We start from the raw sequence: 23,744 nt of genomic DNA on the forward strand, positions 1-23,744 counted from the left end.
AAACAGAGCAACACTACACTAAGTGGGTGGATGATGGGCTCCCCCACCCACCCCCCAGCTATCACATGTTCTGCTATCGCCATTTACTGCTATCACACACACCCCAAAAGTTGTCATCCTCATCTTATCATGCCCCTGAATGCGTTATCACGCACACAAAACCTGGGTGCGTCGGTGGATTTGAATCGCCCGGGCCATGCGGAGCGCCACAGCTGATTAGTGCTACATCATCGACCATTCTTACACTGTGATCGGCCCACTTCCCCACCAATTCAGTCAAGTACATATCCCCACATGGATAGTGGTGAAAGTCGTGTGCTGTGTACCATTAACTTTTTTTGTGAGAACAATGGGCAACAAACCTCCCAAGAAAACCCAACCATTGCTCAGCGTAAGGCAGCGGGACTTTCAAGAGAGGTGAAGGAGAGAAAGAACCTTACATATGCTCAAAACTAGAGATTTGCAAGTTGATTGATGGTGGTGAGACAAAAAAGAAGGGTTGCAAGGAAATTTGAAGTGAATGAGTGGACAGTGAGAGGCATTTATAAGAACAAGGAACATATTGAGACACACATGAGCCTTGCTGGATGTTCTGCTAAGCGAGGGGCAGGCCAGTGAGGCATCTGGTGCCCATTAACCTACCCGCAAGCCTCGGAACCCTTCAAACCACCCAAGCCTCTATTCATCTTCATAAAGTTAACTGTGATGGCCTTTTATGTTGTCTATTTGTTGTTTATAATGTTGTGGATGTTATTTATCTTCATGTTGAAGCAGTGTTTGGTAAGAAAATATATGCAAAGAGATGTATAAGATGCAAAAAATGTAGGTAGATTCGCCACCCAATAACCAATTAGAATCATTCCCATTGATTCTTCAGTTCAGCTATCACACATTTCTGCTATCATGCGCAGATTTTTAACCAATTAGGCGTGATAGCAGGGGTGTGTGTGTGTGTGTATCTACAGTGCAATCTCACATTTGGTGAGTTTTTATTTGGCGAATTCACTTTTGGAGATGGGATGGGATTGTACACAACACTCTAATTTGGCGACAGAAATCTCACATTTGGCGATTTGTTTATAATAAAAAATATAATAAAAATATATTTTATGCCAATTAATTTCAACAGTTTCTTTATTAATCTGAATTAATTTCAACAAAATTTAGTTTGTATTGTGAAATTCAAGTCTCATCTTCTCAAACCTCTTGAAGTAGCCAGGTTGTGCTACAAGTAGTGTATTGGGCTACTTTTGGAAGCCCTGTGCTACTAAATTTTGAATTTCACTATATATATATATATATATCTATCTATCTATCTATCTATCTATTGCCAGACGCCTCAATCCCGTTTGGGGTGGCCACAAACAAATCGCCTCCAAGTCGCCCTGTCCCCCGCCATTTCACTGCCCTGCTCCCAACTCACACCCCCCCTCTCTCATATACCTCTCCACCCCATCCCTCCATCTCATCCTCGGCCTCCCCCTCCCTCTTCCCCCCTCCACCTCACTCACCTCACTCACATACACTCTCTTCGTCAGTCTTTCACCCTCCATCCTCTCCACATGGCCAAACCACCTCGGTGTGTCCCTCATAACGCTGCCTATCACATCCACATCCACACCACAACGCTCCTTTATATCCTCATTCGTCAGCCTGTCTCTCCATGTGACTCCACAGGCTCCTCTTAAATAACTCATTTCCACTGCTCTCACTCTTGACTTGTGTCCTTCTAACAACGTCCAAGCTTCACTTCCATACGTTAGAGTTGGTATCACAATACTGTCATGTAGTAACTTTTTCACTTCCATGCTCACTTCCCTGTTTCTTATCACTGCTTTCAAAGAACCAGCAACCTTTCTTCCCTGCTGTACCCTTTCAAGCACTTCACCCTCCAAACCTCCATCCTTACTCGTCACACTACCCAAGTACTTAAACGTACTCACATTTTCCAATTCCTCACCATCCAACCTCACTGTACATTCACTGACTTCACCTCTCTCAAAGACCATCACTTTACTCTTCCCTACATTCACCTTTAGATTCCGTTTCTTACACACTCTCCCAAACTCATCCACCAAACCTTGCAGCTCCCCTTCATCTTCACTCAACAACACAGTATCATCTGCAAACAACAGTACAGGGAGTTTCCAAACACTATCATCTCTCACCAGGGCCATTCCAACATCCACTACACTACCTTGTACCTCTTTTATTACCCCATCCATGTACAGATTGAACAACCATGGAGACATGACACATCCCTGTTTCAACCCAACTTTCAAAGAGAAAAATTCACTTAGTTCACCATCCACACGCACTGCAGCCTTCACACCATTGTACATACTCTTCACAGCATTCAACAACTCTCCATCTACTCCATATATTCTTAACACTTTCCACAATCCTTGTCTATCCACCCTGTCATATGCTTTCTCCAAATCCATGAAAACCACATACAACTTCTTTCTCTCAAGAAACTTTTCCACTAAAGATCTAAGAATGAATATCTGATCTACACAACCTCTTCCCTTCCTAAAGCCTCCCTGTTCTTCTCCAACTAATTTCTCTGTTCTTTCTCTAACTCTGTCAATAAGTATCCTACCATACACTTTTTCTATTATACTAAGAATACAACTGCCCCAATGATTACCACAAACTTCTTTTTCCCCTTTTCCTTTGTACAAGGGAATAATTATACCTGACTTCCAATCCTCCGGGACTCTACCTTCCTCCCAGGCCAATCTGCACATCTTCCACATCCATTCTACCACTATCTCTCCCCCATGCTTCAGCATTTCACCACACACTCCATCAATTCCTGGGGCGTTCCCCGATTTAACTTTCTTCATTGCTTCCACAACTTCAATCCTACTGATTTCTTTCTGTCTTCTCACCTCCCTCCTTCTCCCAGCCATTCCCCAGCCACTTATACTCGCATTACTTCCATCCTCTATGTTCAACAATCCCTTAAAGTGTTCTCTCCATCTGCTCACTTTTTCTCCCTTCTCCACTAGTAATCTACCATTTTTATCTTTCACTCCCCTGCTAACTTCACTTCCACCCTGTCTTACTCTTTTCACCTCTTTCCAGAACATTTTCTTACAGTCCCTCCACTTTACACTCAAATTCCTTCCAAATTCCTCATCCACTCTCTTCTTACTCTCTCTTACTTATCTTTTCACCTCTCTCTTTCTTTCTACATATAACTCTCTCTTCCGCCTCTCAACTTCTTTCATGCCCCTATTTCTCATCCATTCATTGTATGCTTTCTTCTTTTGTGCCACAGCCTGTCTCACCTCTTCAGTCCACTACGCTGTTCCTTGCACCCCCCTCCTTCTTCTCTTTCTTCCACACACCACATCACATGCTGCACATATTTCTTCTGTAAATATCCTACACACACCTTCCACGTCTCCCATCTGCTCCAGTTCATATTTGCCCAATCGTTCCTCCACTTCTCTCTTATACGCTGCCTTTTTCTCTTCCTCTTGTAACCTTTCCACTCTCCTTGCAACTACTCCTTCCTCTCGTCTTTCCCTTCTTCTGTTCCTCCATCTTACTTGAATCCTAATTCTGGCCACCACCAAGTAGTGGTCAGAAAGTCCACTCCCCCAACCTCTATAAGCTCTTGCATCCATTACACATCTTCGCATCCTTTCATCCACACACACATAATCAATCATTGCCTTCCTTTCATTCAGTTCACCACCCACCCTTCTCATCACTCGCCATGTATGCCTTTGGATCATTTTATGCCTGAAGAGGGTATTGGCTATCACCAACCCCCTCCCAGCACAAATGTCCACTAACGCACTCCCATTCTCGTCTATCTCAGCAGGCACACCCCACTCACCAACTATTCCATTACTGAAATTCTCTACTTTTGAGGCCTGTTTCTGCTACTTTTGGTCACAAGACTCTGGCAGCCCTGGTTCTAAGACATCTTGTTTACACTTCTCTGCCAGTCACCATCACGTGCAGTATACTTCTCAGCCAACCACCATCACATGTGCAGCATTTTGTCTGTGTTTTATTGTGATTCCTACCTGTGCTGAGGACTTGAGAACACGTAATGGCTGATGAAACACAGAAATGTGGAATGGGTGACCTTGGCAGACCACTAACTAAGGCATCCATGCACCATACATCATATGTACATCAAGCCCATTATTTTCTTTTCTTATGTGAGTTTTTCTGTTTTGTATTGTTTCTTGGGTAAAATAAATTAAATTGAATCGTGTTATGTGTGTTTATCACATGATTTACACTCAGTATTGTTGTAATATAGGTGGAAAATCAGTCCAGTCATGCATGCTCAGAACCAATTTAAGTTTTTCCCATTAGTTATTCAGTTCAGATTTGGCAAATTCCAGTTTGGCGAGTTTTTTTTTGCACCTATTACTCGCCAAATGTGAGTTCACTGTACGGTATATATATATAAATACAGTGCTCATCAAAATTATCGAGCGCCTACCACCGGGCGCGCAATACTTATGGCCAAAAAAGAATCACCCATTTTTGGGGGTAAAAATTGAGCCACAAGTTTGCGGTGCTAGCATGACGTCACGGTAGCCTGAGGCCATCCGACGCGCTGGTTGGTTCCCGCCTCAGTTGCCCACGGGCTGCCTGAGAGAGAGGAACTCCGCCGTGTCTCCCTCTCTTTTTGCGCCATTTTTTACCGAGTGTCCCGCAGTGTTTTGGCTTTCGCCACCTTGTTATGGCACTTACCTGTGAACTATCGAGTAAAATCATATCCCAGATCATTGCTCTAAAGGAGGCAGGCCACCAGACAAAGGAAATTAGTGAATTGGTTGGTGTGGCTCGATCGACAGTGTGTCGGTGGTGCGCGCGGTTTCGAGTGGAAAACGGTGGTGAAGTTCCCACAAGGAAACCGCGGTCTGGTAGGCCTAGGAAAACTTCCCCAAGGTCTGTTAATGTTTTAAAACGTGCAGTGGAGTTTAATCCTCATGTGAGTGCAAGGAAAATAAAGGAGAGCAACCCAGAAGTGTTTGGTGAGGTGTCTGTGAGAACAGTGTCTCGTAGGGTCCTTGAACTTGGTTACACAAGTCACAGGCCTGTGAGAAAGCCTCTTCTCACCAAGAGCTAGCAAATTCGTAGGCTTGCTTTTGCTAACAAATACCTTAACTGGGGTGAGGAGCAGTGGTTGTCAGTGTTGTGGTCTGATGAGGCAACGTTTAGTGTTACCTATAATCGAGGAGCATGGGTGTATCGGCCAAAGGTAGTGACCCGCTTGACCCCCATTACGTGGAAAGCACAGTTAAACACCCTGATTCACTCATGGTATGGGCTTGTTTCTCTGGTAAAGGTTTGGGGAAGCTTGTTGTGCTTCCCAAGAACTGCAGAGTGAATCAGGACATTAATCTGGAGCTTCTTTGTGATCATTTACCTGAGTCCTTCGAGCTCACAGGTGCACGAGTGTTTCAGCAGGACGGTGCACCTGCTCATAAGACCAAATCGGTCACCAGTTGGCTTCATGACTGCGAGGTATCATTCATGAAACACTGGCCAGGCAATTGCCCATACCTCAACCCGATAGAAAACCTCTGGTACCTCGTAAAGAAGAATCTCTAAGGGAAGGACGTGAGCTCTCTGCCTAAGCTGGAAGCAACCATTCGTGACTCCTGGGACAAAATACCCCTCCAGCACCTCAGGAACCTCGCCCTTTCACTTCCAAGTCGTCTCAGGTCAGTGAAGAAGCGTAAAGGATACCCTACGAAGCACTAAAGGTAAATAAAATGCATTATTTATATGTTTTTTCAATGTTGAAAGATTTGTTTCGTAGGAGGGACGCAGGGCGCTCGATACTTCTGACAAGCACTGTATATATATATATGCTGTATGTATATACTGTATATATATATATATATATATATATATATATATATATATATATATATATATATATATATATATATATATATATATATACATATATATATACAGTAGGCCATACCACGTTGAGTACACCGCTTCCCGTGCGATCAGCGAAGTTAAGCAACGTTGGGTCTGGTTAGTACTTGGATGGGTGACCGCCTGGGAACACCAGATGCTGTTGGCATAACGTTCTTCCTACGTGTGAAGTGGGGTTGGTGGAGGATTAGTGCCCCTCCCTGTAAAACAATTAACTCTAAGCCCTTGGCCACCCCGTTTGGGATACAAGGCGTCTGGCAATGAATGAATGATGAATATACAGTAGGCTCGCACAGTGCGCGAGAGATTGGACGGTCCATGATTTCGCACACTGGGAATTCGCGTACTGGGAATACATAATCTTATGGGAATAATTACATATGGGTGGTACCCCCTCATACCTGGACATTTTTTGGCCCTTAGAGACATAAAAAAGGTCAAATTTTTCAGACATTGTACTACAGATATAGCTGCAGTAACAAAAATATGGGGAGTCACCTTAACAACAGTAGACAACAGGCCTGATGGATTTAAACAACAAGAGTTCTGAGGCGCGGCAATGCTCTTACAGTGCCCCCGCCACCACCCCAGCCGCACCATGCTTGTTTAACGGTTGCCAATGTTGTATTATTCCAGGCTTTGACGAAGAAATTTACGGCCTGTTGAATGTTACATTCCTTCCAGAATGCAGCAACAGTCATTATGGTGGGGGTTGCAGTATGCCAGGTGAAGCAGGTGAGTCAGGTGGGGCTATGAAGGTGGAGAGGGAGGCGGCTGGTGAGTCAGGTGGGGCAGTGGAGGACGGCGGTGGGCGAGTCAGGGGAGGTGGTGAGGGGAGGATCCTCCCTCTCCTCCTCGCTACTGCTCACATTTTCGTCAATTTCCTTCATCTCTTTTTGCTTGTTTGTTTCATTCCTCATCTTGTTATGGATGTATTGGCAGTATAACAACTTGGTATTCACGAAATAAACATCATTATTATAGAAACTGGGTATCTATTCTAACTTATTGCTGAAAATGTTATTATTGAAGCTGCTGTTGGCAATATCTTATTGTAGACTCCTCTTGAGTACCTTCCCCATGAGCCTCTAGGTCACTATTGGCGCATTGTGTGGGGAGGGGGTCGCGTACTGATGGAAAATCGCGTTTTTAAGCCACTTCTTGCTTCTACCTCGTGTTTTGTGGGGTAAACTCGCGCATTCAGGGTTTTTTGTTATGATTTTTGGTCACTCACGCACAATACGATTTGCGCACTGTGATGACGCGCACTGGGCGAGCCTACTGTATATATATATATATATATATATATATATATATATATATGTATATATATATATATATACACAGTAATCACTCTAATATCCGGACGCCCAATAACCGAACATCCCCACTAACCGAACCTTATCGTCCTGGGATCAAACATTCCCAAAATGGTCCGAAAATCCAAAAAATAAAAAAAAAAATCAATTTTTTGCCGTTCGTAATTTGAACTTGCCGCGCGCGCCGCGTGAGAGCATTGTTTTGGTTCGTCATTCTTCCGACGTCCGATAGAGCGCCACTGCATCCTCCCCACTTCCCGCCTGTCTCTCACCTGCGACTGGACCTACGCTCTTCGCCATGGCTGCCCACGTGCTCGCTTTTGTGGTGGTGCCGTACTTGCTGCAAGGCCTCCTGCTGCTCTCTGCCCTCCTCTTAGTGTGTGTGATGATGGCCCCGCCTCCTGAGAAAAGGAAGAGAGTGGTGTTGACTCTGGAGAAGAAACGGGAGATATTGGAGAAAGTTGATGCGGGTTGGTCTTCTTCACGCATTCTCAGCGAGTTTAACCTGGCCCGGTCGACTTTGTTCGATATCAAGCGTTCCCGAGACAAGCTCATGCAGTACACGGCTGACTTCTCGTCGAGAAGCAAACGCAACGTGGAAAGGAAGGTTATGTTTACCCCCAAGTTTGCAGAAATCGACCGATCCACGTTGATTTGGTACCGACAGCAACGTGCAGCTGGTGTGATGGTACGTGGAACAGAGCTGAAGGCTGCTGCTGAGAAGTTTGCAAGGCTTCACGACGCCCTAGACTTCAAGGCATCCGAGGGTTGGCTCTTGGCGTTCAAGTTGCGACATGACCTTACTAACCGTAAAGCACATGGCGAAGCATTGGACGCTAACGAGGATGGAGTTGACGAGTTTCGGCACAAGGTGAAAGGCTTGATCGACAGGGAGGGCCTCACTCTTGGTCAAGTCTATAACGCAGACGAAACTGGCCTATTCTATCGCTCAGTGCCAACAAACACTCTAGCCAGTGAGACGGAGAAGCATGTACCTGGCCGCAAGCTTTCTAAGAAACGGATATCTGCTTTGTGTTGTGCCAGTGCTAACGGCATGCACCGGCTTAAGCCCGTTGTTGTTGGCCGTGCAAAGCAGCCTCAGTGCCTTCCTGGGGTGATGGATGTCCTTCCTGTCGTATGGTACCATTCTTTGAAAGCATGGTTCACAGCTGTGATTTTCAAAGACTGGTTTCACCGTCACTTCGTCAAGGAGGTCATCCAGTACCAGACGAAGACACTGGGAATTCCTCGCGACCAGGTAAAGGCTCTCCTTCTCCTTGACAATGCACCAGCCCACCCGTGCGACAAGGACTTGGTTGCTGAGAATGGCCGTATTAGGTGCATGTTTCTGCCACCTAATACGACTGCTCTCATTCAACCCATGGACCAAGGAGTGATCGTGGCAACAAAGCGCCTGTACCGTCGGAAGTTCCTGGACGAGGTGATGGTTGTTCTCGAGGACGAGGACGAGCGCAGGGAAGGACGTGACACTCGAGGCAAGCGGACTTTGGAAAACCTTCGCCGCTACAACATCAAGTCTGCGCTGTACAACTGGGCTAGTGCATGGAAGGAAGTCCCTGTGAAAACTCTTGAAAATGGTTGGTCTCGTCTGCTTCTCGGAACAGATGTGGAGTACGATTTCCTAGGGTTTGACGTGGATGACTTCCATGCACGGCTACGTACGCACGGCGACGATGTTGATGTGGACGATGTTCGTGAGTGGTTGGACGACGACGAGGGAGATCCTGGGTATCAGACGTTGTCTGATATCGAGATCTCGTCTTCGGTTGCTGGTGTCAGTCCCGAACTTGAAGATTCCAACGACGAAGGTGATGATGATGCAGACTCCTCTCAGCAGGACACTACTCCAGCCATCCCGAAGCTGAGCGCACTCCGGGAACATCTAGAGTTCGTCCTAGACTACCTGGAACACCCGGACTGCAACAAGGAGATGGGGCCCTTGGGACTCGTGGAGGAAGTGCGTGCTTTCCGGCAGCGCATGATCAATCGCCAGAATCGTCGGTCCTTGCGTCAGTCAACGATTGACAGTTTTTTCAGGCCCGTGACCCCCGCTGTGCCAAGCCCTGGTTCCACTCCGTTGCCTCCCCAAGACAGGCCCTCATGCTCCGAGCCATAGCCCAGCACATCAGCTACAGTGGAGTCACCGCTCGATGTGAGTTTGCGGCTATCTTCAGAGTCTTCTGTAGTCGGTACGCCATCACCACGACCCACCGATGCACCCCTTGGTCGCCTGCCAGTGATACTCTCGGACTCTGACAGTGAATAAACAGCAAGAACTTCTCCACTAGACCACACGGGAATTTTGAGTGTTGTGCAGTGAAAAAAACGGTGTGTTGTGTTAAGGTTTTCGAAATGAGAGAAAAGACTCTGTGGAAACAAAATTTAACGTAACTAACCTTCTTTGTTGTGGCTTTAGAAATTGAAAAGATTGGGAAAAGTTTATGTGCAACACGAAAATTAACTGGAACATTATTTGGACTAAAGTGAACACTGTGAAGAGAACGGACTTCTGTGTGTTATTGACTAAGTTCAGTGCAAGACTTCAGGAAGAGTGTACTGCAAGTGCTTCAGGAAATCGTTCTTACTGTCAGAGTCCGAGAGGAGGCGGTTATTCATCGAGGTGGCCAGGGACTTGCTGTAAGTAGCCAGAATGTTTCATATTGTACTTTTTTCCATACTATACTTACCAGAATGTGTCATACTGTACTTTTTTCCATACTATACTTACCTCGTGCATGTGCAGTAGGAATGTGTTTTTCAGAGTTAGGTTCGGTTAGGGTCCATAAGTACCAGAATGTTTATTAATGTATGAACATACTTCTAAACCCTCATTTTATGTTTCTTTTGCATTTATTTCAGTCATTTATGTGCCTTATTGGTGTGATTTGGGTGTTAAATAGGTGCTATGTATGTCCGGATGGAGTTGTATAGGTGTTTCTCTGAGTTAGGGTCCATAAGTACAAGTCCATAAGCTGGGGCCCAATATCCGGACGAAACCAATAATCGAACCTACCGATGGCTCTATTGATCCGGATATTGGAGTGATTACTTATATATATATATATATATATATATATACAGGATATAAACTGGTATATACAGTATTCTCTTATTTATATATATATATATATATATATATATATATATATACAGGATATAAACTGGTATATGCAGTATTCTCTTATTTATCTGGACATAATAGAACCAAAGGCATGTAAGGGTAGTGGCAACATATGGTTAATGAACATTATTCGCCTACCATGCCCAGACCCTATCTATACCCAACCTTCAATCTATACCTAACTTATTTGTACAGTACCTGTGCATAAATTGGTGGTGTTTTCCGGTCATTCAGGCACATTTGGATATCAAAACACACAAAGGAATATCCAAAGTAATGCTAAGCACCAAGAAAACCATGCAGAAAAACCAATGAACCCTAAAAAAAAAACTACCAATACACTACTGTATGTACAGTACTCCTCGATATTTTGGCAGTGTTTTCCGGTCATTTTCCCATATTTTGATATCAAAACGTATATATTATTATCAAAAATAATTTTCAATACTATCTATCTATCTATCTATTGCCAGACGCCACAATCCCATAAGGGGTGGCCATTTGACGTTGAGTTATTTGTTTTATGGGGAGGGGCACTAATCCTCCACCAACCCACTTGTTGACACGTAGGGAGCACGTATGGTTTGGTTATATGGTTACCACCCAGTGTAGTAAATGGTTTCTTGGCTTACAGGAAACCATTTGGCTTGTCACTCAATGTAAAGCCACCTGTAAAGGAAAGAAAAGCAATAAGAAGTGACAGGAAAGATGGGAGAAATAGGAAGAGAGGAGGGCAGACACAGAAAAAGAATGATGAAGGCTAAGGAAGAAGTAGGCAGCTCTACATCAAGTGAGTGGATGATGGTCGCTGCCATTTAAAAAAAAAAAAAAAAAAAAAATGAAAACCAGAAAACACCGTACCTATACACTACAGTATATACAGTACCCCTCCTAATTTTGGCATTGTTTTCAGGTCAATCTGCCATATTTAGACATTAAAAGAAACATAGGAATATCCAAAGTAATGTTAGACACCAAGAAAACCATGAAAAAGAAACTACTGAAAACCAAAAAACACCCTACTGTACCTATACGCTACTGTATGTACCGTACCCTACTAATTTTGACAATGTTTTCAGGTCAGTCTGCCATATTGAGACATCAAATCACGCATAGGAATACCCAATGTAATGCTGTACACCAAGAAAGCCATTAAAAAAAAATTGAAAACCAAAAATCACCCAACCTATACACTACTGTATATACAGTACCCCTCCTAATTTTGGCACTGTTTTCAGATCAGTCTGCCATATTTAGACATCAAAACGCACATAGGAATATCCAGAGTATTGCTGAACACCAAGAAGACCATGAAAAAAAAAAACATTGAAAACCAAAAAACTTCCGAGACATACATTACTCTACGTACAGTACCCCTCCTAATTTTGACTGTGTTTTCCGGTCATTGTACCATATTGACACATCAGAGCACACATAGGATTATCCATATTAATGCTAAACATCAAGAAAACAATGCGTAACCAACCAAAATCCACAAAAAAACTGAAAATGGTTTGAAAATCAGTTGTGACGAGTGATCGCTTCTGGGGCTCAGAAAACATTCCACGGCCAAATATGCCATTGGAAATTGGTTACATTGGTATAAATGTTATATCGTCATCTTCACTGGTGCTTATACTATAAGATAAGCTAATACAAACACATAAAACTGATAAGTAAAAGTAAAGTAATACAGTGAGAATAAAGTGTTCAGGACTAAAACTTACCTTCATATAACTCCCCACCATCCTAGTGCAAAATTTGGCAACACATTCCAAGAGTTGATCATATGTCTAGATGCAGAATTTCATGAGCTTTCTCATGGATTATGCGGACTTTTAATATGACAAATAGTAGTTGAATAAATCGCAAAAAGCTTTGAAAGCTAACGAGTCAATATTATTGCCACGGAGGAGAGTAGGAACTAAGGGAGTGAGGGGGAGCCGGAAAGGTATGGAGGAGGAACAAGAGGGGGGGGGGGAGAAACGAGGCTGTGGGCAGGATTCTCCCCCTTCTGTCAAGAGGCAGACGGGCGCTTTTACCTTACATTTACATGTGGCTTGCGTTCTGTTAGACACCGAGTGGCCATGCGGAAACACAACTCAGTGACCAGGAGACTTTGGACACTCAGCAGAGCCTCCACTGTCACTGAGCATGTACTCATGGCTTGTGGTATGTGTTTGATGGTGATGACGGTTGGGAAAGACTTAGCCAGGTGCCCATGCGATATTGAACATTTGGTGGAGATGCATACGGATGTTTTGACACTGCTTGATGGTTACATTCTTATTACTCTTGTGCTGGAGGTTTGTTGGGAGTGATCGGACGAGCATGCTGCTTTGACCATTCAGTACAGGGGCGGACAAACAGTTTAGCTTTGGTTGTGGGTTACAGACTAATTCCCGCTCATGGCTCAAGCCCAACGGCCGCGATACCGAATGTTTGAACATGTCGGCTGGCCAGCCGAAATTCTTGGAGACTTTTACATCCAGATAATAGCAATTAAATTCGGATAAAACATTGAGGTGGTTTGGCCATGTGGAGAGGATGGAGAGTGAGAGACTGACAAGGGAGTGTATGAGAGTGAGGTGGAAGGGGGGAGAGGGAGGGTGAGGCCAAGGATGAGATAGAGGGATAGAGTGGAGAGGTGTATGAGAGAGGGGGGTGTGAGTTGAGAGCAGGGCAATAAAATGGCTGGGGACAGGGCAACATGGAGGCGAGTTGTTTGTGGCCACCCCTTATGGGATTAAGGCATCTGGCAATAGATAGATTGATAGATAGAAATTTGGATAATGGTTTAATAGAGCCAGGGTCAAGCATCTGGATAATGAACAAGTATGGATACCAAGCGTCCGGATAAATGAGGGACTGCTGTATAGAGAGAGAGAGAGAGAGAGAGAGAAAAAAAAAAAATTTTATGCTGTGTCTCCTTTTTTTTTTTAACCCCTTAACCGCGGGGCGTCACTTTCGTGACGCTTGGGAGCAAGGGATCATACCGCGGGGCGTCGCTTTTGTGATTCTGTGTTATTTTGAATTCACCCGGGCTTTCAAGTGGGGGCTTGTATCATCTATCAGTACTGACAATGTCCAACACTAGTCAGCACTCCTAATCTCATCTGTACTCCAATCCATTGTTGACAATTTAGCCATTTCTCCCCGTTCTTGACTCCCCTCCCTACCCCCACTCCATTACCCTATCCTCTCGCCTGCCCGGCCATGCTACGCTAAGTAAATCTTCACTGGAATTTTTCACTGATTTCATCCATTGATATAAGCCCTATGTCGTATTCTTATACCAAATAATATATACAAGAAAGAAATCAGGTAAGTGAGAGTGCCATACACCTGGAATTGGCTAATTATCACCTGACAACACCTCACGTGCACTCGTTCGCTAATTTTCGCTGTTTTTTTCCCCTTGAAATATGCCGTATAATCTATTTTCGTAATAAATATACATGTAAGGAGAGAAGGGAGAACCCTAAGTGATATTTACATTCACCTGGAACTACCTAATTTATAATGTATTGTCTACATTTCCTGCCAATCATATCAGTGCTACACAAAGCTGTTTCAAGATTTAACATTGGTAGCTCTGATTATATATCTCCTAAGTAGGCCTCTAATCTATTTTCGTAATAAATATACATGTAAGAAGGGAAGGGAGAAGCCTAAATGATATTTACATTCACCTGGAACTACCAAATTTATAATGTATTGTCTAGATTTCCTGCCAATCATATCAGTGCTAGGCTTAGCTGTTTCAAGAGCTACGTTGGTAGTGCTGAATAACCCTCAAGTAGGCCTCTCAACCCGGGCCGGCCCTCCTAGCAGTTCTCTCTCAGATTCCGAAGAGGAGGTACGGCTCATCCTCTTGCTGACTTCAGGGCCTTTTTTTCACCCCCATGCAAGGGCCCTGTGACCTTTACCCCTACTAAACCTCGTGTGGAAAGAGGTAAAGGGCTGACAATTGATAAAAGAGTGACTACGATCTTTCTATTGAGTAAAACAGTGCAAGTGGAATTGTAAATAATGTGTAAATAATGTGTAAACAGCAAGTGAAAGTAATGAATGTAAATATACGTGAACAATGGAAAATAGTTTTATAAGTTATTTCAAGTGACAGTGCACAACACAGTGTAAATAAAATAGAAATGTAAATAACGTAAATAAAATAGAGAACGTAAATAGAAATGTAAATGAGTAGTATTATAAGAATACGAGTATATACCCTAGGAGTAATGAAAGTGAAAGTTTCACTCTAGCATGTCTGAATGCTATGAGTTATGAGAGTGAAGATGAAAGTGACATTCACTCTCAGTGCCAGTATACAGGACGAGAAAGTGAATGCTACGTATTTTACTGAAAGAAATTGAATCCCTACAGTGACAATAAACTAATACTACTGAAGGAAACTTATGGATAAAGAATGTAGATATATATAAGCGTTATATAGTAATAGAAATATAAAGTGTGAGGGGTTTTATGAATAATAAATGACAGACTACCATGAGCGAACTAGTGCCAGTGCGACGATCAGACGCGCTCGTAATTTCCATTGCTTTCACAGTGTTTTTTTTTTTGAGTATGGATCCCAAACTACTTGAAAATTGTAGAATAGTGTTTATAGTGTTTGTATCTGGCTGTGGTAATCATATTACGGGTTGTCGGGAAGTGTAAAGTGGAGACTTCGTTACCCTACTTCAGAGGTCTCCACAAGTCCTACGGTAACCGACGAAGGCTCAACAATCATTCCAGGAGAAAGCTGAAGGTATGTGCCATAAGCATATGTAATTTTATTATTCTAGGACTAATAACTGATTTTTGGCAAATATTTTTTGAGAGTCTGTCGGAGCCCAAATAACCCCGCGGCACACGCAAGTCATTGGTAAACAAGCCCGCGGTGTAGGGGTTAATAAGGCCTAAGGCATTGCCCCTAGGTAGAGGGTATAGGTTTGGAACATGTAGCACGTTATGACCGAATTCCCATCCTGATGTCTGCCAATGGCCCTAGAGTGGATTTGGCCCTCCGACCCTTTGACCGGGATGGAGCACTCCAACCCACTGAACCACAGCTGCTACAAATATATGTTTATAAACAGTGTATTATATATATTTATTATATATATAATGTACAGTATATACTGTACACAATTACAGTAATTCCACGATTATTCAGACGTCCATTATCTGGATGCTGTGATCTGACTGTTTGAAACCATTATTCATATATATCTGTATTTTATGTGGACAAAATACTTGTGTCCAGGTGGAAATTATGGCTGCTCGAACATTTTTGCCCAGCCCGGCCTTTTTTTTTTTTTTTTTCAGGGTATGGCCCTGCAGTGGTGATTGTCTGTGGTTGCTGGGTCTGCTTGACCTTGATAATTGCTTGGCTGTGGTTTATAGGTCTGCTTGACCAGATACAGTAATGTAAAACACCAGGAGCAAGTGTTTTATGATGTACTGTAGTGGCCTTTTACAATGCCTTTCAAAGTTAGGGTATGTACGAAGGGGGTCCAGGGGAGAAGTCCATTATCTGGACAGATCCACTATCCGGACGTGCCTTTGGCTCTATTACGTCAGATAATCGAGGGATTACTGTATAATATTTATACAGTAAAACCTCAATATAACAGACTTCAATAGACCGGAATTCGTTTTTATCGGACTCGAGGAGCTACCGGACTAAATTCCTATATGTCAGGAAAAGTCCGATAAAGCCAGAAGCAGTCTGGACTGTCTGACCACTTCAGCTATGTTCACCACCATAAGGTAAATGAAAGACATGATTATCAGTGTACTGTACAGTATTATTATATATATTATACCATTTGAATAATGTAGTGAAGTTACAACACATTACAGTACCACAGTGGTAGTCAAAACAGTTTGAAAACTGTTCATGCGATCTGGACTGATGTCTGATATATTGGAAAAAGTCCGGTTTAGCAGGGGGAAGTCTGGATGTCACTTTTATCGGAATTTCGCATTCTTTGGAGTGGTTTTGGTCCCAAATTATAGTGAGCTCTTATTGTATATATAATGTATATGTACTGTACGTATATAATCTCTGTATACAGTCATTACTCGTTATACGATGGGGTTACGTCAGGTCATACCTTAACGTATAACGATTTAATCGTAAATCGGTAGATTGAAACACATTATAAAAGAGGGGTTATGTCAACTCAGCGTCCCAAAGTCACCTGCCCAAGACTGAAACAAAAATGACAACTCACCTTAATCACTTCCTGTGTCAGTCCAAGTCGTCTCAAAGACCAAAACAAACACTATCACACCAATACAGGCGGCGTTACTCACGTACGGTAAATCATTGCAACAACACAACAGTCACTTGCGTAACGTTGGCCTGGTGCTACACGATGTATAGGCCTACCGCAGCAAGATGCTTGGCTGAGAGGTGACGATAGCAGGGGGGCTCACGTGAACGAGTGGAAAAGACAGGGCTTTGAAGGGGTGGCAGGACTGCAACTGAACCAAAACAATGCTCTGCACGCTGGGGCCGCCATCTTGCCTGAGACAAGCGTCTGTCGCCTTGCATGTGCCCGGCACTTCGTACGAAATTTTCCAAGGAAAATATCGTTATAGTGGGAAATTCATCGCAAATTGGATTTTGGGGTGGAACTTTTCTGTTATCGTTGTAGCAAATTATCGTAAACCTAATCAACTTATAATGAGTAGTGACTGTATACAGTAATTAATCAGTGATGCTTCTTCTATCTATCTATCTATTGCCAGACGCCTCAATCCCCTTTGGGGTGGCCACAAACAAATCGCCTCTAAGTTGCCCTTTCCCCCGCCATTTCACTGCCCTGCTCCCAACTCACACCCCCCTCTCTCGTATACCTCTCCACCCAATCCCTCCATCTCATCCTCGGCCTCCCCCTCCCTCTTCCCCCTTCCACCTCACTCACATACACTCTCTTCATCAGTCTTTCACCCTCCATCCTCTCCACATGGCCAAACCACCTCAGTGTGTTCCTCATAACGCTTCCTATCACATCCACATCCACACCACAACGCTCCTTTATATCCTCATTCGTCGGCCTGTCTCTCCATGTGACTCCACAGGCTCCTCTTAAATAACTCATTTCAACTGCTCTCACTCTTGACTTGTGTCCTTCCAACAACGTCCAAGCTTCACTTCCGTACTTTAGAGTTGGTATCACAATACTGTCATGTAGTAACTTTTTCACTTCCATGCTCACTTCCTGTTTCTTATCACTGCTTTCAAAGAACCAGGAACCTTTCCTCCCTGCTGTACCCTTTCAAGCACTTCACCCTCCAAACCTCCATCCTCATCCATCACACTACCCAAGTACTTAAATGTACTCACATTTTCCAATTCCTCACCATCCAACCTCGCTGTACATTCACTGACTTCACCTCTCTCAAAGACCATCACTTTACTCTTCCCTACATTTACCTTTAGATTCCGTTTCTTACACACTCTCCCAAACTCATCCACCAAGCCTTGCAGCTCCCCTTCGTCTTCACTCAACAACACAGTATCATCTGCAAACAACACTACAGGGAGTTTTCAAACACTGTCCTCTCTCACCAGGGCCACTCCAACATCCACTACCCTACCTTGTACCTCTTTTATTACCCCATCCATGTACAGATTGAACAACCATGGAGACATGACACATCCCTGTTTCAACCCAACTTTCAAAGAGAAAAATTCACTTAGTTCACCATCCACACGCACTGCAGCCTTCGCACCATCGTACATACTCTTCACAGCATTCAACAACTTCCCATCTACCCCATGTATTCTTAACACTTTCCACAATGCTTGTCTATCCACCCTGTCATATGCTTTCTCCAAATCCATGAAAGCCGCATACAACTTCTTTCCCTTCTCTAGAAACTCTTCCACTAAAGATCTAAGAATGAATATCTGATCTACACAACCTCTTCCCTTCCTAAAGCCTCCCTGTTCTTCTCCAACTAATTTCTCTGTTCTTTCTCTAACTCTGTCAATAAGTATCCTACCATACACTTTTCCTATTATACTAAGAAGACAAATGCCCCTATGATTACCAAACACTTCTTTTTCCCCTTTTCCTTTGTACAAGGAATAATTATACCTGACTTCCAATCCTCCGGGACTCTACCTTCCTCCCAGGCCAATCTGCACATCTTCCACGTCCATTCTACTACTATCTCTCCTCTATGCTTCAGCATTTCACCACACACTCCATCAGTTCCTGGGGCTTTCCCCGATTTAATTTTCTTCTTGAACTCAGTATATCATAGCAAAGTACAGTAATCCCTGTACTTTCCGGATGCCCACTTTCCGGACACCCCACTTACCGGACATTATGAGCCTGGACCTTTGAAACCCAACAATGGCCATAAAAAGAAAAAATCCCCCCAAAATCCTAATTTTTTCCCACCCGTAATTTGAAATTGCCGCACGGCACTGAACAACTGTTACATCCCAGACCCTTCACCCTTTCCTTCCTCCCCTCTTCCCCCTCCCCCTCCCCCTCCCCCTCCCCCTCCCCCTCCCCCTCCCCTGTCAGGGTTGCCATTTGGTATTTTTCATTACCAAATGAGGGCCAGTTTGATAATGAAAAATTCGTTTGGTAATGAATCAGAATAATGCATTACCAAACGGATTTTTCACCTATGAGGATAGGTGGGGGCACTCACCATCCTCTTACTCGATGTAGTGTTGCTGTAGGGTGTCTGCCCTTTCCTCTCCTCCACCCTTCTTTCCTTCCATCCTCTTCTGTCTTCCTTTCCTTCATTCTTTCCTTGTCCTTCTGCCTACAACACTCCCTCTTCTGTCTTTCCTTCCTTCATTCTTTCCTCTTCCTTCTGCTTGTGGGTGACTCTACACTGAGTGACAAGCCAAATGGTTTCCTGTACACCAGGGAACCATATACTACGCTGGGTGGTAACCATATAACCAAATTTTGGCGCCTGGTGGTTTAGTGGGTAATTATTGCGCTCCAATCGGATTTAGCCGGTGAAGGTTTATATCCAAGGGGTGGTTGGGGTTGATTGCTCATGTAATGCTACTCAGGGATGAGTGAGGCTGGTCACTCTCATCTTAAATGTCAGGACCAACTTGCCTAGCCCCGGGTTCCTATGCTCCTCTGTGGGGCGACATAGGATTGGATGATGATGATGATGATGATGATATGATGATGATGATGATGATGATGATGATGAGGAGGAGGAGGAGAAGGAGGATACTCAGGATGGAGATGGTGGATTGTTTGCTCTCTCTGATTAATCTGCCAGCCAACATAGCATGAAAATAATCAACATGCTGTTAATTATAAGGAGAATGATTACATTTATTTACACTTGTATTTATGATTAGTGAAGAATAAATGCTAGCTTTACAAAGTAGGTAATGAAAAGTTAAATTTGGCAATGAAAATTGAGGAGTTTGGTAATGTGGCCGTAGTGATCTGGCAACTCTGTTTCCCCCTCACCACCAAAGCACAAACAGTTACTGCCTAACTTCGATCGTGAGCAGATGCTTATCGCAGTGGAAACTACACGTGCTCGTTTTTTGTGAATAAACAGTGAATAAACTGCAATAACTCGCCAGTAGACCACATGGGAATTTACAGTGTTGTGCAGTGTTAAGAAATTAGAATTTAGAATGGAAAGAATTAACTGTGGAGTGCAAACTGATGGTTGAAACTGGCCTGTTGCAATTAACAGTGTGCAGTGTTAAACAATTATAACTCACAGTGGAAAGAATTACTGTAAGTGCAGCACAACACTAGATTACTGTACATGCATCAAGAGCATTTTCTCCACTGCCAAAGCCTTTAGAGAAGGCAGCCACAGACTTGCTGTAAATACCCTGCCTGTGGTACAGTCAATTCTAATTCCTCATTCTTTGGTTCCTTTTCATTTATATCAAGCTTTATGTCCATTATTGGTGTGAATATGGTCTTAATTAGGTTTAAATAGGTGCTATGCGTGTCCAGTAGGGAGCTGTTTAGATGGCTTTCAAAGTTAGGCTGGGTTAGGGTCCATAAGTACCAGTCCAGGAGGCAGGGGCCTCTATCCGGACTGGACCACTTTCCGGACATGCTTTAGCTCTATTACATCGGGTAGTGGAGGGATTACTATACAGTAGTGCACCAACTTTCGCTACAGCAGGATTCGCAGAATCCACTTTCGCGGCATGCACCAAATATTCCCTAACTTCCACTTTCGCTTGAAAAAAATCGATTTTCGCGCACAAATTTTGGGTTTGGGACAATATTTTGAACTTTGAATTTCCTGCACCGCCCGCCCGCAACCCACCGCCATCTTGAATGACGTCATGTCAACACTCTGTCCACCCATTCCCTCCATTGTGTACGAGCGTGCTAGCTCCTTTGTGTTGGATTCTCACAGTTCAATGGCCTCTACTATACCTGGTAGTGTGGGGAAAGGGCCTGGTGGTGTGGAGGGAGAGCCTGGTGGTGTGAGGGGAGGGCCGGGAGGCAGTGGTGGTGATAAAAAGTGGCCGGGACATTCAAAGTCGGGAGGAAAGGCCAAGGCTAAAAGAGAGTATCGTGTTGGAGTGAAGAAACGGCAGTATAATAATGAAATGAAAAGGAAGTTTTTATTGTTTGTATCTCACAATGGAATGTACAATAGTGATTTGATGTACTGTATTGCAAGTGAAAATGAAAATCTGATGTTACTTTAGGATAACCGGGAACCAATTAGCCTTTTTGCCATAAAGACAATGCCCCAACTTTTGCTAATTCCACTTTCGCGCATTATTTTTGGACCCAATTAGGCGCGAAAATTGGTGCCCCACTGTACAGTAGACCTTTGATTTACATGGGACCAATATGTGCTAAACATGTTAGGCACAGAATGATAAACCCTGAACTGGCCCAGTAATTGTTTGTTTTGTTTCATTTATAAAGGCACCAACATGCTTATATGTGACAGCTTTGGTCACTTAATAGCAGCTGTCCACACTGCTTGATCTCTTGCAGCCTCCCTGTTCAGTCCCTTATCCCTGAGGTCAAACTAGGACCTCATCGCAGGTTTTTTCAGTCCCTTATCCTTGAGGTCACACACTGTGACTGTCCCACATCCTTTTCATTTCCACATCCCTGAGGTCACACTTTATAGCCTCATCCCAGGTTTTTATCATCACAACATGAATACATTCTAGTCCCATCCTTTCTATCAACTCTTCTGTCACAGTCCTAGCCCCCCCAGGCCTCAAATTACGTTTTTGCAGGAAAAGCCCAGAAGCTAGTACTCTTGTGTGGCCTTGAAGTTGACTTACCAACACCTTCAGCAGCAAATCCTCAAGTAACGACAGTAAAACAATTTTGCAAGGCATTTGCAATGCTGGGTGGTAACCATATAACCAAACCATACGTGCTTCCTACGTGTCAACAAGTGGGTTGGTGGAGGGTTAGTGCCCCTCCCAGTAAAACAAATAACTCAGAGTCAAATGGCCACCCCTTACGGGATGATGGCGTCTGGCAATAGATAGATGGATAGATTTAATGAAGTAGGGCATTGATTTACCAGTAACACAAGGTAAACAAAACTTTTTTGTTGTATTTTACTAAAATGGCCAATATTCAGCACAGCAATAGTTATGGGATGTGAAATGGTCTCTTTACACTCATTCAGCTGGCCACACACATGTAGGCATGCACACACAAACATCATTTGCTGCCTGCCTCTCCTCTTACCTCAGTGCCATCTCTCTCTGTGTACATTATCTTCTCCGAAGTAAGTTTTTCATTAGAACAGTAAAAAATCAACATGGCTGATATTATGGGGTATGGAATGGTCTGTTTACACTCAGTCAGCTGGCCACGTGGACATACATACACATGCACACATGCATGCATGCATATTTTTTTTTTTATGCAAGAAAGATAGAACCAAAGGCCAGAGGCCTGCAAACCATTCCTTCCAAGAAAAAAACAAAAACAATACAAAAGAGAGCCAAATTCAAGATCTGTTCATTTCGAGATGCCTGGACACACTGCGTTTGAAAGACTGAAGATCATAGGAAGTGGGAAATACAGACAGAGTGAGACAGTTCCAGAGTTGACCTGTTGCATAAATGAAGGAGTGGGAGTAACAGTTAACTCTTGCATTAGGGAATTGGACAGAAAAGGGATGAGAGTTTGTTGCTAGACGGGTGCTATGCGCCTGTCGTAGAGGTGGAGGGATGCAAGCAGACAGTTCAGAGGAGCAGTGACCATTGAAGTAGCGATAGAAAAGAGATAAAGATGCAACAGTGCAGCGAAGAGACAGAGGTTGAAGGGAGCCAGTAAGAGAAGGAGAGTTGATGAGACAAAAAGCCTTTGACTCCACCCTGTTGAGAAGAGCTGTATGTGGGGAGCCTCCCCATACATGAGAGTTGTACTCTACACGGGCAAATAAAACCCATGTATTAAGTCAACAATTGTGCAGGGGTAAAGAAGGTATGGAGTTGGCTTAGCACACCTAATCCCTTGGAAGCAGATTTTACAAGAGATGCAATATGATCTTTCCAAGATAAGTCCTGAGTAAATGAAACCCCAAGCATGTTCAAAGATGATGCAGGGTTGAGCTGGATATTACTAAACATTAGTGGGTACTCCTGTGGAAGATTATGTCAGGTTGATAGGTGTAAAAACTGAGTTTTTGATGCATTAAAAACAAGATTATTTTTACCCGTCTGAGATACGAGCCAAGTCAGACATTAGGTTTGCCATAGCCTCATCCCTTGTTTGTTGAAGTAACTGCTGAGATGGACACTGAAGAAAGCAAATGGAAAGGTGAAGGGTGGAATCATCAGCGTACGAGTGGATAGGGTTAGATGTACAGCTTAGAAGGTCATTGATGAATAAAAGGAAGAGAGTCAGTGATAGGACAGAGCCCTGACGAACACCACTGTTGATAGATCTAGAAGAAGAATGATGGCCGTCTACAACAGTGGCTATAGAACTACCAGAAAGGAGGCTATAGATGAAGACACAGATAGAAGGATGGAAACTGTAAGAGGGCAGTTTGGAAATTAAAAATTTATGCCAGACTCAGTCGAAAGCTTGCTTGCACAGACATATTGTATATTGCTTGCTGCCTGCCTCTCATCCCTCTAACCTCATTGCCGCCACTCACAGTGGACTTTTTCTTCTTTCAGCTAAGTTTTTTGCTGCTTCATAATATCAGAACAATTTTCACCTACCACTAGGTAGGTCTGAAGATGCTGAACATTGCTCCATTCCCTGCCATGGTAAGTGACCATGTACCACTTTGAACACCAGTCAACCTTTTTTATGCACAGTGATATTTCAAGAGGTTGCATGTGTACTACAATGAATGTTAGGTACAAT

The 23,744-nt window shown here is 43.6% G+C and overlaps 1 protein-coding gene and 1 non-coding gene across 2 annotated transcripts in view; both read left to right on the forward strand.

Annotated features, from left to right (window-relative positions):
• LOC145403742 (UDP-galactose transporter senju-like) overlaps positions 1-23,744 on the forward strand; it is a 149,958-nt gene that overhangs the window by 81,532 nt on the left and 44,682 nt on the right. The gene's annotated exons all lie outside the window — the stretch shown is intronic.
• On the forward strand, positions 5,960-6,079 carry LOC145403910 (5S ribosomal RNA). Its single transcript, XR_013898102.1, has one exon. It is a non-coding gene; the product is annotated as a 5S ribosomal RNA (ribosomal RNA).

The sequence above is a fragment of the Coenobita brevimanus genome, chromosome 61 (assembly GCF_032717465.1).
Source record: "Coenobita brevimanus isolate Jiangsu-jjx chromosome 61, ASM3271746v2, whole genome shotgun sequence".
In the NCBI taxonomy this organism is placed as follows: domain Eukaryota; kingdom Metazoa; phylum Arthropoda; class Malacostraca; order Decapoda; family Coenobitidae; genus Coenobita; species Coenobita brevimanus.